Genomic DNA, 15,818 nt, shown 5'->3' on the forward strand with positions numbered 1-15,818 from the left:
GTGCAACACTCCCTCAGTACTGCACTCAAGCATCAGCCTAAATGCTGCACTCAAATCTCTGGAGTGGGGTTTGAATCGATGACATTCTGATGAGTGCTACCACTGAGGCAAAGTTAACACCTTTTAAAAGCTTTGAATAGGCTGTATTGTTACCATAGTTACTATGTATGTGTGACATCATCTTCAATGAGCTTGTTTTTTAATTTGCAGGATCTTGGAGCAAAGGGCAAAAGTATAAGTAATCAAACTTTTGTCTGATACCAATCATGGTTACAAAATGTTAAATTGTAAGAAATTAGATTGTGCAGTTAGCAATATCTTTTCACGAATTGGATGTTTTCAGACCCAATCTCTGCATTGGAAAAATGTAGTTATGAGAGACTGCAGCTTTAAGAATACTGCAGCAATCAATTATAACTCTGGCTCCTGAGTCTGCTCCCTGTCCTATAAAACACACTGGAACTTTGAAAAGCAGCTTAGTGGATGTTTCCCTGAGGTGGCACTTTGATTGAAGAACAAGAGTTTGCCTCCAGTTATCAACATATTGTCAGCTGCGTTATTGCTTCTGTACCAGCTTCTGTAATTGGTTATTGACTTGCTGTGTCAAGTATTCATGTTAACATGGAATGGTTGTACCCTTTTGATAGCACCAGTACACTCAGTCATAAGAGGTTAATTGCCCGCATTATCATAGTGGTATGTCCACTATATGTGGCTGAAAAACCGTACTCTCCAAAGCATTAAAATAAATTAATAAACACGTATTAATAATGTCATTGTATTTGCATATAGCAATTAAATTTCTGATACAACTGTCTGGAGATTTATCTGGCACTGGCATCAAACGCAACACAAGTTAAGTAAGATTAAGGAAAAGCGTCAAAGAAAAGCCATAAAAATGTACTATTATTGGGTTTTACTAGCCTTTCAAAAATATGTTTGTGGGAATTAACAGTAACAGATCAAAATATGTCCTGTTATACTGTGAACAATTTAAGAGTTTCCACTTCGGTGCTACAAGAATTCTGTATTTGTGTGATAAGCCACATTTCCCCCAGCACAACTATGATTTAAATGTATCTAAAATGTGACAGCCATGTTCTGCATTCCTATCCTTGACTGATTCTGTCCGAGTGGAAATATGGATAATATGTACAATGCCCAAGGCATGGACTAAGATTTTTTTTGGGGGGGCGAGGGTTAAAAAGCAGGAAACTATATCTTTGAGGGGAATTTTTCGACAGAATCAGTTTTGTTGTGATTTTTTTTTCAGTTCCTGCCTTGCAATAACTTAATTTGGTCCATTCTTGGAGGGGGAAATTATAAATTCCAACATGGAGAAGACTTGTAACCTACTCTCCTCTACATAGTTGTGGTAATAGTTTCCTAGTAGGATGACAGAAAGATCATGACAGACAGCAGTTAAATAAAATGATTTGTAAAAACAGAAAATGCCGGAAATGCTTAGCAGGCCAGGCAGCTTCTGTGAAAATCAATTGTTTGCCTTGCATTAGAAAATTTTGTACTAATTGTACTTAATCAATGAGTTAAGTTGCAACAGTTACTCGAATGATTTCAATGTTTCAGCCACTCTTGATTTTTCTGCTTTTACAGGTTCTTGAGTCATGTGATATCAATGATAAAGGTGCATAAAAACATTGCCGATATCACAGATTATCAAACTCTACTGGCAGAGTGGTACTGTATAAATGGGGATTGAAGTTGCGAGATAATTCTGTCCTCTCCTTTTGTCATAATTATTGGCAATACTGAACTGTGGGTGCTGTACTGCTTTTTCAGAACTATGTAGAAATAGTGCAGGTTGTAAATATAATATACAGGAAGATCAAACAAATCAGATCCAAAGAAATGCTCTTGATGGGCCAAATTAAATTGGGTTGCTCTTTCCAACGTTCTGATTAAGCAAGCTCAGCTTTGCTGGATAAACTAGTCTTCCTGCTCCAAGACCTATTTTATACTCCTTAGAAACTAAGTTTATAACTAATTCCAACCATTTGTTACTGAGCTACATTTTGAGTTAATTCCAAGCCAGAAAAGGTGAGTAAGATTTTAGAGTCAATTATACTACCAAGCCCCTAGTGTCTCAGTTAGTGAGTATAGATGTATATTTGTGATGGTATTGGTGTTCTGTAGAGCTAGGTGTTAATTTCTACGTTCACACTAAAAATTCATCAACTAATTATAAAAAATCAGGCTGAAGAATTAAATATGTAGTCACTCTATGTCTAAACTAACTGGTTAGAACAAGATTTATTTTTTATTTTTTCCCTATTTGCCCCACGTGTGTGCCTCCTTTTTTTATGATTGTAATTCTGCTACTGATTTGCTTGTAAACATAAAAGACTTATCTGAATGAGTTTCCTATCAGTTTTTTCAGGATGGGAATAATCTCAGTAGCAATCTCACAGATGTAATAAATTTAAATAAAGAGAAAAAAATTTATAGAGCGCCTTATTGAATCTCAAAGGACTTCACTTTTAATGAATTACTTTTGAATGACAGTCATTATTGTTATATATGTATAAATGCACCAGCCAATTTGCACACAGCAAGATCCCAAATTGCCTCCAACCCGGGCACTTCTGGTTTTAACGAAGGTGGGTTGGGAAAATCAGATCAATCTGATCTCAGGAGGCGGGTCAGTCATTGAAATCCCTTAAGGAGGCTGCATGCCTTCATTTTAGCGGGCTTTTTATTTTTAACCCATGAAGTCCCAGGAAACTGGGCAGGTGAAAGGAGGCAAGAAAGGCCAGATCCAGAAAGGTAAATCCCAGTGGATTAGGAGGAGCAAACCTCTTCATAGACCCTGATTCACTGAACACCCCCATCTCACCTCCAACCTCCACGATCTACCCCTGCTCTCCACAATCTCCCCCACCCTGCAATGTATCCCTCCCTCCCACCTGTCTCTCCCTCTTCCCTCTATGCTCCCTGGCTGCGGCCTTGTGTCACAGGCTTTCCACCCGACAGGCAGCCAGCCTATCAATCAAGCTGGCTGTACTGGCAGGAAACCTTTGGAAGAAAATTAAAAGATGTCCTGCTGTTAGCAGGATTTTCTAGTTCCACTGTGGAAATTTTACGCTTAATATATAGGTGGAAACAATGTGTAAATGTGTACATAAAGATTTCCTCTTTTGGGAACGTCTTGTAAAATAGTAAACTGGGGAAACTTTCTCCATTGCATTTATGTAAATACATCCCTGTACAAAGCAACCAAAGGAATTCTTACCTTGTAACTTGTAAATAGTAATTAGATTTGAGAATCTTCACCCTGGTTGTAAAAATCGCTAAAAATAATTTTATTTTAAATGCAATTTTTGATGTGTAACATAATTTTTACACTTGAAAAATAGCTATGAGGTATTTCAGCCTTAAAAAAATATTATTGTAAGCATTTAGAAACTGATGAGATACCTAGGTAGGTCTCTGCACCCACAGTAACAACAACAATTTGCATTTATATAGTGCTTTTAATGTAATAAAATGTCTCAAGGCACTTTACAGTAGTTTTATGGAACAAAATTTGACACTGAGCCACATAAGGAGATATTAGGCCAGATGACCAAAACCTTGGTCAAGGAGTTAGGCTTCAAGGAGTATCTTAAAGGAGGAAGGAGAGGAAGAGAGGCAAATTCCAGATCTTAGGGCCTAGGCAACTGAAGGCACAGCTGTCAAGAGGTCAGAATTGGTGAAGTGCAGAGATCTTGGGGGTTGCAGGGCTGAAGGAGATTACAGAGATAGGGAGGGGCAAGGCCATGGAGGGTTTTGAAAAAAGGATGAGAATCTTAAAATTTAAAGTAACTTATAAAATGGAACAATAGCTCACATCCATTTCTTAGCTAAGGTTGAGGAAAACTCACAAGAAGACAAAGGTGATTAAGGGGACTTGATGTGAAAAATGGCCCACAATTTCTGGTGCTGCTTACTTGCAGTGTCAGTTTTGGAATGTGATATCCTTGAAATGTGGATCAAACAAAATGCAGGTATGACGGGGCTTTGCTTTTCACAGAATCTCTGCTCTGATCATTGGACAAGCATAATTTGGATTTAGTCCATGACCTAATCTAAGCTTTAATGGTCCTGGTACCTGTGTAGTCATGTTTGATTCAACATAAGAAAAGCTTGCAGGATGTGATGTACAAATACATGTAAACTAGGCTAGGTGTTACTCCAATTGCCACCGAACAATTGAAAGCTTAAAGACCTTGATTTTAGTGAAATATTCAGTAAACGTACTGTCAAACATAACATAAATCATAATGTTAAATACATTAGTTACTTGGCAAAGTGTCCTCAAATGAATTACAACAAAGCAGTGCAAACCCTAAACAAGGTTGTGATTAATTAAATGTACAGTGCTCTGTTAAAGTTCTACATATATTATTCTAATTGGTGCAATGCAAAGACATTATTTATTTTTTTTATTTAGAGATACAGCACTGAAACAGGCCCTACGGCCCACTGAGTCTGTGCCAACCATCAACCACCCATTTATACGAATCCTACACTAATCCCATATTCCTACCACATCCCCACCTGTCCCTATATTTCCCTACCACCTACCTATACTAGGGGCAATTTATAATGGCCAATTTACCTACCAACCTGCAAGTCTTTTGGCTGTGGGAGGAAACCGGAGCACCCAGAGAAAACCCACGCAGACACAGGGAGAACTTGCAAACTCCACACAGGCAGTACCCAGAATTGAACCCAGGTCGCTGGAGCTGTGAGGCTGCGGTGCTAACCACTGCGCCATTGTGCCACATTGGGGAGGGGATTTTTTTTAACAGAGCAAGTTTTACCTTTTTTATTTGTCAGCAGGAAATTGCATTTTTGCAGAGCCCCTGTGTTTGACTAATCTTCCACCAATATGAATTGTCTTAATTTAAACAACTATTGAATTGGTAAAGAAGGACTTTAATACCAATTGTTCCTTTTAAATTAATTGATTTTCATTTATAACTTTGCACTGATGTGCTGTATTAACTTGAGGACACCTTGGCAAGGAGGTAGGATATTCTAGTGGTTATTTCACTGGACCAGTAATCCAGTAACCTTGACCTTTGATCCAGAGTGAACATGAATTCAATTCCCACCACAGCAGCTGGGGAATTTAAATTCAATTGATTAAATAAATCTAGAATTAAAAAGCTAGTGTCAGTAATGTGAACATGGATTGTCTTAAAAACTGATCTGATTCACTAATGTCCTTTAGGAAATAATCTCTCCAGATCCACAACAATCAGGTTGACTCTGAAATGGCCTAGCAAGTCACTCAATTGCATAGGCATGGGTAATAAATGCTGACCTTGCTCGCAATGCCCACATCCCAGTTGTCACTAGGGGAGAAGTGACAAAGTTAAAGGAACATTTGTGATGCACTGCACAATTTTTTATTTTCCATAAGAAGTATCTAACTACATCAAAACCAATGATATCTGCATGCATTGCTGAGCATTAACATTTAAAAAAAATTGTTTTTGGGATGTGTGTATCGCTGGCAAGGCCAGCATTTATTATCCACCCATAAATGCCCTTGAGACGGTGGTAGTGAACCACCTTCTTGAGCCGCTGCAGTCCATGTAGTGTAGGTACATCTGCAGTGCTGTTAGGAAGGGAGTTCCAAGATTTTGACCTAGCGACAGTGAAGGAATGGCGATATAGTTCCAAGTCAGGTGTGTGACTTGGACAGGAACTGTCAGGTTGTGGTGTTCCCATGCATCTGCTGCCCTTGTCTTTCTAGGTGGTAGAGATCACGGCTTTGGAAGGTATTGTCAGAGGAGCCTTGTTAGAATGCAAGCCTTATCTTGGCAATGATATCCTTGCAATGCCTAAAAATATATATTTTACAAAATGTGCTTTTGAAAAATTATGGCTAACATAAATAATTTATTTTTACTCCTGAAGTGGTAAATCAAAGTTACAAGCATATGTAATTTAAGGTATAACCTGCATGAAAGATGCTTGCAGAAGACTATTCAATTGTTGCACACATTGCTGCACCGTAACTCATAAACAACTGATATGAAAGATGACGAAAATCCATCATGTCCCAAAAAAAGACATGGGACGAAGAAGTTGATACAAATCTTTTATTTCAGTCAACACAGAAAACATCAAAATAAAAGCAAAATACTGCAGATGCTGGAAATCTGAAATAAAAGCAAGAAATGCTGGGAATACTCAGTTCTGATGAAGGGTCACTGACCTGAAACATTAAATCTGCTCCGCTCTCCACAGATGCTGCCAGACCTGCTGAGTATTTCCAGCATCTCTTGTTTTTAACACAGAAAACATATTTGGTTAAAGTTAAATTATGCCATGTTTAAATCTTAATAAAATAAGTTACAACTAAAACTTTTCTTGTGTAATGACACTTTTTAAAGTGTTAAGTCATTCTAACTTAGTACAGCATTAAGATTGAAAATATAGACTACATGACGGTTACTTTCCTCTGGCAGTATGTTACCTAACAGAATTTTTTAAGTTTCCTCATGAACTATCAAGATAGAGCTGCACATCATCAACAGCTATTAGATGCTGCCCTAACATTCCCCTAAAGTTCTTACCATCCTACACCCAGAAGAGAAATTTGAAGCAACTAGTTTAAAAGGCCTGACCTGGAAAAAAGGACCAAAAAACTGGAGATCTCAAGAACAAGCTGAGAAAAGCTCCACAGCTGTGATTAAAGACAAGCTGCTCCACAGCACGGAAGTGTGATTGCCTGCAAATCAATTCCATCAATCGGGTAAGTAATAGTGTTGATTCAAATCTGTATCTTTCAAAGTATTTGAGTAAATTTCTTCTGCTGTTTCCAACCTGCCCGGCAGTGATATTTTATTTTCCAGCTGCAACCTGAGGTCTTTAAGGGCCCTCCTCCTCCTCTTTCCCTCATGCAGCTGCAAAGTTTAAAAAGGCACTGGAAAATCATAAACCAAAAAGAGGGAAAAATAAAGGAAAAAAAGAGGCAAGGAGGCAGGAAAGTGGAGTTGAGGCCCCATCTCAGCCTTGATCATATTGACCGGCAGGGCAGGCTGTGCAGTTTGTTTGTTTGTTGGTGTCATCTTCTTCCCAGCAGGCTGTGTAGGATAAGGATCTGAAAGGGTTAATCTTGAGAGCACGTAAAAATACAAGATCTCAAGAAGAGGCTGAGAAAAGCTCCACTGTTGTGGTTAAAGACAAACTGCTCCACAGAATGGAAACGTGGTTGCCTGCAAATCAGTTCCATAAATCGGGTAAGTTATAGCGCTGATGTCGAGGAATCGCGTTAAAAGCCTTTAAAGGGCTTAAAGTAATTTCTGAATGTATCGGGCTAGAAATAAAATGGGGAAAACCCCATCCTTCGCTCAGACTGAATCTGAAGGCAAAGAGCAGGAAACCCCTGAAAAGTGTGCGAACTGCTGAAAAGTGCAGGAAACCCCCGAACAGAGCAGGGATGATCCATTAAGGCGGCCATGTCTGAACTGAAGAAAAACAAATAAACTGAAGTTCTCAAAGAAAGGGGAAAACTGTAGAACAGCAGGAAACTCTCAAAGAGCTATGTCAACTCCATTAAGGCAAGCTGAATAAACAAAGTGAAGTTCTCAAGCAAAGGGGAAAACCCTAAAACAGCCTATTAAAAACAGCACCTGCGACACCCCATTAAAGCAAGCCGAATAAGCAAAGTGAAGTTCTCAAGCAAAGGGGAAAACCCTAAAACAGCCTATTAAAAACAGCACCTGCGACACCCCATTAAAGCAAGCTAGCCTGAAATAAAGAGTTTCTTAAAGGGGAACACTCTAAAACATTGTCTGTAAAATAAAGCAACATGGATCAAAAATTGGGAATGCTGGTGAGTTTCCAAAGTCCAGAGGCACCCAATCATATTCAAAACTGGGTATTATGGAGAAAAAGATTTCTCAGATACAGAATTGCATCTAAGTTAGACAGTTTGAAGCAGAGCAAGTGAATACACTGTTGTATTCCACTGGGGCTATAGCAGATGATGTGATTGCCAGATAAGGGGCTAAATCTTTCTGTTGCCTTTACCGTAATTGGTGGCAGCCATAAAAATGGTAGCCCGCAAGCGCGGGCTTTACTCCGCAGAGTCACACGATATTAAATGCGGCGGCTCATTTACACAGCCGGGGCAGACCACCCCCCAATGATGTGGAGGGGGCGGGCAGTCCGTCCCTGGCAACAGTGTCCGGTGCTATTGCGCAGGTGCCGACGCCATTTTTAAAGGGGTTAAGCCCTTACATTTAATTTAAATTTTTAAATTTAAGTAAATAAATGTTTCAAGCCCCTCTCCCACCCCTCAATGACCAAACAATTCATTCCTAGCCCGATCCCCCCAAAATACTTACCTTGTGAACCTGACAATCAACCCCCACAAAGTTCACAAACTTAATCTTTAACCCTTCCCACAACCCCCTTCCCACAACCCCCTTTCCACAACCCCATTGACCAATTAAATTAGTTTTACCCTGCTGCCCACCTGCACTGAGAAACTTACCTGCTCCCCCCTCCCCACCAGTGCACGGAGATCCGACAGCGCAGGAGTGCCGGCTGCCAGCTCCAATAAGGCAATGGAATGGATGGCGGGAGCAGGTAAGTAATTAATTCAGTAATTTGCAATTTTTTAAACATGTAAATTTGGCTCCCGTCACCGAGCAGCAGGGGGGCTGCCACGAGGCTTCGCCGCTGCTGGCAATAAGGGACGGGGCCTTCCCAGCATCGAGGCCCGTGGCGGGCCTCTCCCAGAGCTATTTTCCGGGCCCCCCCACCACAAAACCTGATACAGGGGTGGGGACTGTAAAATCCAGCACAAGGGACTGGATTTGAAGAGCTCGCCCGTGCGGGTAGCATGTGAAGGAGCCACCGCAATCTCCTGAACAGCGGCTCATTTAAAGGGCCGGGGTGGTCCTCCACAACCCCTCCCCAAACACGGGGAGGGGGTGGGCAGTCCATCTTCGGCAATGGTGTCAGCTGCTTGTGCGCAGGCTTGCCGCCATTTTTACAGTAACTATTGGCCCTTCCCTCCCCTCCAAAAAACACTTACCTTTTACTTCTGAACTTTCTCCCCAAAACTGCACAAAGTTTAAAGGTTAACACTTCCCAACATCCCATTATGTTTATTTGACCCTGTTACCCCAACCAGCCACACTGAAAATCTTACCTCCTCCCCCCTTCCCACCAGTGTGGCACTGCATTTCCTTGGACGGGGATTTGAAGGCACGTGAGTGCTGGCCACTGCACCAAAGATTGCGGCGGGCCCTCAAGACCACAGGTAAGTTTATTTAAATATATTCATTTTATTGATTTGAATATTTTAATTCAGGTCCCATCACTCAGTGGTAGTGGGGCTGCCACGGAACTTCGCCATCTCTGGGAGGATCAGGTCTGGCCCTCATGGCGTCGAGGTCTGTGTCGGGCCTCATCCGGAGCCATTTCCAGGTCCCTCCCACCCCCCGCCACGGAACCCGACGCCTGGGGGCGAACAAAATCCAACCTAAGGTTTTATTGAGGCATCTGGCAAATTCAACGAAGTTTTAAAAGCTTTTGATTCTTATTTCAACTTGCAGAGTAAGAAGATTTTAGAAACAAAAGGGTACAAAAACTGGGCGAAACAGTTGATGCTTTTATCAATGACCTATGCAGGCTAGCTGAAGAATGTGGATCTGGAGACGTTAAAGCAGAATTAATAAGAAACTGCATTGTCGTGGGTATTGCTGATGATTCCCTTTAAGATTTTTTGTTGTCTATAGCAGACCTTACCCTGGACAAAGCTTTTCAGCTAGTGAGGCAAGCTGAAGTCCGAAAGAACAGCAGAGCAATCCTGCAGGAAACCTCCTGCAACTGTTCAGTTCCTGTACCACAAGGCTGAAAAAGAGGCACCAGGATAAAAAGTACACTGTGGGGGTTGAGGTGGGTGGGGGTGGTGGGGGGATTGGTGGGGGTGGAAGGGAAAGACACCATTAAACCCTGCCAGCAATGTGGCGCCAAAAGTACCCACTGGCGCAAACAATGTCCTGCCAATAGAACAGGATGTTTTTATTGCAGAAAAATAGGGCATTTCAGTAAAATGTGCCAAAATAAAATCTCGACTACTTCAAATTCTAAAGGAAAAGCATTCAACAATAGAGTGGTTAACAAAGTTAAACAACCTTCTGCAGCAGAGTAATCAAAACATTTTCTGGGTGAGATCAATGATCCAGGTCAGGCATTTTGGTTAGCAGACGTACATGTCAACAGACATATCACTAATGTCAAACTCGACACCGGAGCAAGTGTAACGGTCTTATCTGACAAAGCCGTGGCTTTCCACACACTTTCTGCAACCAACAGAAACTCAGTTACATGGTCAGGAGGGGTAGAACTTGAAGTAAAGGGGAAGTTACAGGTAACACTTCAGTACAAGGGAAAGCAGATATTAGAAACACTGTGGGCTGGATTTTGTTCCCAGCGCGACGTCGTGTTCTATGACGGGGGTGGGGGTGGCGGGCAGAAAATCGGAGTGGCAGCGGATGCCACAGAACCCGACGCCGGGATTGTCAGGACTGATCTTCCCGGCGGCGGGGAAGCTCCAGGGTGGCCCCTCTGCTGCTTTGTGATGGGACCTGACTTCTCATATTTAAATAATACATTTGCATGAATTAAAATATAAACCACAGCGACCTTGCCTTCAGTTCCCGATCCTCAGCGTGACATGCGGCACTCTCGCACCTTCACTTTCCGTCCAGGGAAGGCTGGTGCCACTGAGGTGGGGAAGGGGACAACTCTGCACTTTGTGTATAGGGAAGGGGAAAGGGCGCAACTCTGCACTATTTGTATACGGAAGGGGGGGAAGGGGCAACTCTGCATTTTGTTGAACTGTGCAGGGCTGGCAGCCTTTTAAAAATGGTACCAGCATCTGCTTCCCCATCGGTGATGCCATGAACAGTGTTGCCAATGCTGCCCACCCCTCATGTGATTGGTGGGGGGGGGGAGCGGCCGCCGTGAATATGTAAAGTGGCTGCCAGCCGCAGAATTGCAGCGGCGCGGGTACTGTGTGGCCCGGCTGCCATTTTCCGCGCCCGTCGCCGCTCCCAGGGGCGGGACTACGAAATCCACCCCCAAGAAATCAGGAGTTCTCACTCTTAAGTAAGCTTGTATTGACCACCATCTTATAGAGAAGGTAGAAGAAGTTAAACAACGAGAATCCAGGAGTCACTTTCAGGAGGAATTCCCAAAATTGTCTAGGGAGACTGAGCCAAGACAGAGGGAGAGCCCCCCACCCCGAGCTGAACACTCTGCCAGAAAGCCCACCCAATGGAGAAAGAACCCGCACAACACAGCACAGCCCGCCATGCCACTCAAAGGCTAGCAGAGTGAGAAAGAGAAATGCAGAAAGTTGCTACAGGAGTTCTGCACAGACAGTGAATTTGGGAAGAAGCATGTCCAACAAATTCAGCAGGCGCAGAGGCAAGATCCATGCCTGCCAAAATTGTGAGCAAGCTTGGCCACAACAGAGTCCCACGGGTAAGAGGATGAAAATCTTCTTTGAACACAGATGGCAATTTACCATAGTGGATGATTTGCTGGTATATGACAAGAGACTGGTGATTCCAGAGTCATTCAGAGTCGATATCTTGGATAAAATACACCAGGGTCATATGGGCATAATTAAATGTAAAGCATGGGCTCAGGTGTCCGTGTGGTGGCCAAGAATCTCGAATGATATTGAAGAACTGATTTTGAATTGTGATGTCTCTGCAATTCACAGACAGGATCAGAAAGAACCTCTAATTTCGACCCAATTCCCAACTAGACCATGGGAATGGTTGACAATGGATTTATTATTATTTGATGGAAGATCCTATTTAATTATATCCGATTACTTCTCAAGATGGATCGAGGTTAAACAGATGTACACAACAACAACTGAAGCAGTCATCAGAGTTTTACAAGATGTTTTTGCAACACATGATTTAACTTATCAGGTAGGATCCAATAATGGACCACAATTTGCAAACAATTACTTAAGCATTTTGCGGAAAATATCCACAACCTAATGGAAAAGCTGAGCGAGCAGTCAGAACCATTCAATCTATGATGAAGAAAAATCAAGATTTCCAATTAGCACTTCTGACCTACAGAACTACTCCATTATTATGCAGATTAGCACCATCCGAACTCTTAATGGGAAGAAAACTCCGAACGTAACTTCCAATTCTACCCAAGAAATTACTTCCAGGGTTACCAAGCAAGGATAATCAGAGAGTACAAGACAAAGAAAAATCTTATTGAAAGAAACAAACCCATAATTATAACAGGAAATACTGTACCAGAAACCTACCAAAATTGTCAGAAGGGCAAAAGGTATGGATACAAAACCAAAACAGAGGAGTAATTCTTCAGAAAGAGGAGAATCAACAGAGATCTTCTTTCCTAAGAACTCCAGAAGGTATTACAAGAAGAAATAGACGAAATCTTATTCCTTTACAGAAAAGAAGTCAATCGGTCATACATTTAGATGAATTAGATGTTGAACCAGAAGTTCAGAAAGCACCGGATACTACAAACCTCAATGAAGGCTGTCCAAGTCAAGACACAAGAGATCAGAGAAAGACTTCCAACCTTCTGCATCTGACAGCAATGAGATCAGGGAGTGTTGTGAATCCTCCTGGCAGACTGAATCTATGAAGTCAGAGACCTCGTTGAGATGGGGTAGATGGTAAATAAAAAAGTGAATGTATGTAAATATATTTAGATCAAAACTTGGGGGAGATGTAGTATAAGGGGCTGAAAGGTTAATCTTGAGAGAGTGTATAGAATACCTCCTATCATGATGATGTCAGTGATCACATGTGAGAGAGACTCGAGAATAGATACAGCATGGCTTTTGGAGGAGTCACACAGGCTAGTGTGAAGTGTAAATAATTATAAGGAAATAAAGATTAATGTTTAACCACTACAGACTAAGAATCCCTCTGGCTAGACGAAACAAGATGGCAGGGTACTGAACAAACATGTAACAGGCTCGAGGAGCCATGTGGTCTACTCCTGCTCCTGCTTTTTATTTTCTTAAAGGAAAGATGAAAAAATGAAGAAGATGGAAAGAAATCAGGGAGAAGGAAAGAAAGAGGCAGAACAAAAAGTTACTACTTCAGTTAGTGTAGTTCCCAGAAATGCAAGAAATTTGAATCTGATGATTTATCTTTGAACCCTGATAAATAGGCCATCAGCTGATGTTATAGCATTGAGGAATTTAAAGGCAAATTTCCGAGATTGCCTTTGCCTTGGGACAGGCTTCTGCTGAAATATTTTGCCCAATGGCCTGCTTGCCTGAATTTGTAGTTAAATTAATGGATTCAAATTTCCTCTATTCCACAAAGCCAATCCATCAATCAACACGGTTTCCTGGTGCATTTTGAACTCATTGATGACTCACTTCATGTACACAAGAGGGTGAATTTTATGCTCTCCCCCATGGTAGGTTTGGAGGTGGGAGAGCATAAAATCGAGGCGGGGGAGGGGGGGAATGGTGCCGGGGAGAGTTTCCCCGCCACTATCCCGTCTCCGCCAAAATTTAGTCCCGCCACCAATTGAAGCACTTAACTGGGCAATTAATGCCAAATTAAGGGCCTCATTCTGCCGCCACTGCAATTAGCCTTCTGGTGAGCGATCCTGTTTCCGCACAGAAAGAAGGGCACATTAAACGGCACCTAGTGACTTAATGAGGGATCTGGCATTGGGTGGGGAGGGGGGGTGCTTGCTGGCAGCCATCCTCCAGCCCTTGCTAGCAACCCACCCCTACAACACCTTTCTTGCAACCCCCACCCCGTGAGACCACTCCTGCCCTGACCTACCTGTGGCCTGGGTCCAGCGTCGCTCCTGGGCCTCCAGAAGTTGCAGTAGCCATTGCCTCCACAGTGACGCTGCTCAGTGGAAGAGCTGCCGGCCTCTAATTGGCTGGCAGCTCTCCAAGGCTGGGAATTTCAGCAAAGGGGTCCTTGATCCTGTGGAAGGCCCCCGCTGTCCACTTAAGTACCTAATTGGCATTAGATTTGGCGGGCCTTCCAGAGAAGAGGCAGCGCAGGGTTCTTGGAGTCACTTTTTCCAGATGTCGAGGCCCCCATTGCCAGTATAAAATCCCCACCATGGTGTCCTTCACTCTTTCTTTCCCAGTGTTATGCCAAAGGTGGCTACTATGTACGACACTCGGATGCAGAAGCTCTACAGTTTTCGAGACTTGCTCCCGTTTCCTTTGTTCAATACCCAATTCCCTAACCAAATCAGTGATCTGGGGAATGTACCTGGGGAATGCAGAGGTTTTCCAGAGATGGAGCAGAGCTGCAATTTCTTTGTTTTATCCCATATAGTCGATTAATTGGAAGGTGATGCAGGAGTAAGATGGAGTTTACTTAGAATGTATGTCCATTGATTTGTGATGCTGGTATTTATGCTACTTGTCTAGGCATGCAGCCTATGAATATACAATTGAATATTAATATAGTCAGTGGTTTAATCAACAACATAAGGAAGATTTTATTCACAAAAGAGAGTGGCATTAGCTGTTTCTATGCAGATCTCAGTGCAACAATAAGGTGGATCTAAATATTGTATCACATTGCTAGAGACACAACAAAATTGCACAGCATTTTGTATTTTTATCTCTATGGAGTTGGACAGGTTTAACTCCTGAGTTACAGTTATAGCATTTGTGAGAAAAGTTGTTCTGTGTTGGTTGCCTCAGTGCCTTGAATTTTCCCTGCAACTACAGGGTAACCAAAGGGAAGCAAGGTAGCACAAAACCCACCGTGCATGACTGCACTGAGACCGGAGGTACTCAGCTGTGTTCTCCATTACATGCTGGCTAGTGTCGCCATGCTTATCAAACTTTTCCTAGACAGATTCCAAGCCAAAAAAGGTGAGGACCATCTCCTGAAACTCTGTCAGTTGTTTCATCTTGCATGGTGTTTTCCCTCAGGTGCTTTGCAGGTGATCTGTGACATGCGATAGGGATGGAGTTCTTTCATCATTCCTTCACTGTCGCTGGGTCAAAATCCTGGAACTCCCTTCCTAACAACACTTTGGGTGTACCTACACCACAAAGACTGCAGCAGTTTAAGAAGACAGCTCACTACCACCTTCTCAAAGGCAATTAGGGATGGGCAATAAATTCTGGCCTGGCCAGTGACGCTGGAATCCCATGAACAAATAAAAAAAATGCTATTGCTCTCCAGCAACCCCAACTCCTACTCCACGTGTGCCTTACAGTTTTTGTTGAATAAAAATTTGGGCAGGATTTTGGGTTTTGGATTGGCAATTCGAGGTCGAGTGCTGCAGGCTCATTCAATTTTGTGACTTGGAATTTATTTTTGTAAGTGAGCCGCAGGCATTGGTGCTAAAATTCCATACAACCACCCATCCATGAGCTTTGCCACTGGTCCTGTCAAAGGTTTGGGGTGTTGTTCCTTCATTAAAATGGCAAGAGGGCATATCTAGAGTAAATTAAAAGCAAAAGGAAATCTGAAATAAAAACAAAAAATGCTGAAAATACTCAGTAGGTCTGGCAGCATCTCTGGAGAGAGAAGCAAAGTTAACGTTCCAGGCCACTGACCTTTCATCAGAACTGGCAAAGATTAGAAATGTAATCGGTTTTAAGCAAATAAAGTGGGGGTGGGGCAAGAGATAACCAAAGAGAAGGTGTTGATAAGACAAGGTCACAGAGAATAACTGACCAGAAGGACATGGAGCAAAGGCAAGCGGTGTGTTAATGTGTGCTGAAAGACAAAGCGCTAGTGCAGAGAGGGTGTTATTTGACAGAAAAATGA

The sequence above is a fragment of the Heterodontus francisci genome, chromosome 1 (genome assembly GCF_036365525.1).
Source record: "Heterodontus francisci isolate sHetFra1 chromosome 1, sHetFra1.hap1, whole genome shotgun sequence".
Classification (NCBI taxonomy): Eukaryota; Metazoa; Chordata; class Chondrichthyes; order Heterodontiformes; family Heterodontidae; genus Heterodontus; species Heterodontus francisci.